The sequence below is a fragment of the Eurypyga helias genome, unplaced genomic scaffold (assembly GCF_000690775.1).
Source record: "Eurypyga helias isolate BGI_N326 unplaced genomic scaffold, ASM69077v1 scaffold24276, whole genome shotgun sequence".
NCBI classification, from domain to species: Eukaryota; Metazoa; Chordata; class Aves; order Eurypygiformes; family Eurypygidae; genus Eurypyga; species Eurypyga helias.
Window position 1 is genome coordinate 1 of NW_010258943.1, and position 546 is coordinate 546.

Sequence of the window (546 nt, forward strand, 5' to 3'; positions counted from 1 at the left end):
AGGTGCGGACTCTCAGTCCTTCTTTCCTTCTGCGTTTTTAGTGCCTGGTGAGGCAGCTCTGCAGTTCTGCTCCATCGCTTTTGCCGTCTCCCCCCTTCTCCGGGGCGCAGGTAGCGCGGTTCAGAGGCAGAAGGTGCGACGGTTGGGGGGCACTGCCGAAAGTCTCTGGAAAACGTCTGTTGGCAAAGCTGGCTTAACATCCAGTTTTCTCAGGACCGGATTTCTTCCTCTTCTTTTTGGGACGACGGGTAAAAAGCTCAGATTTTCACTTTCTGAGCTTGTTTAAACCAGCTTTTTCTGCCTCCGCACAGTCGCGTTTAATTAAATGTGCCTAATTTAAGCACAAGGGCTGCTAAACAATAGTCTGTAACATGTGTAGCACAAACCCGTGTTTCCTCTCTCCAAAAGACAACAAAGCAGACAACTTTGGGAGTTTCCTTTCTTTTCTTCTCAATATGCAAAGCTGGGTTCTCAGCTGGTGTCGATTGATGCTGCTCTGCTGAAGCGCGGTTTTGCTCAACTGCAGTGGTGGGGAACCTGGCACTG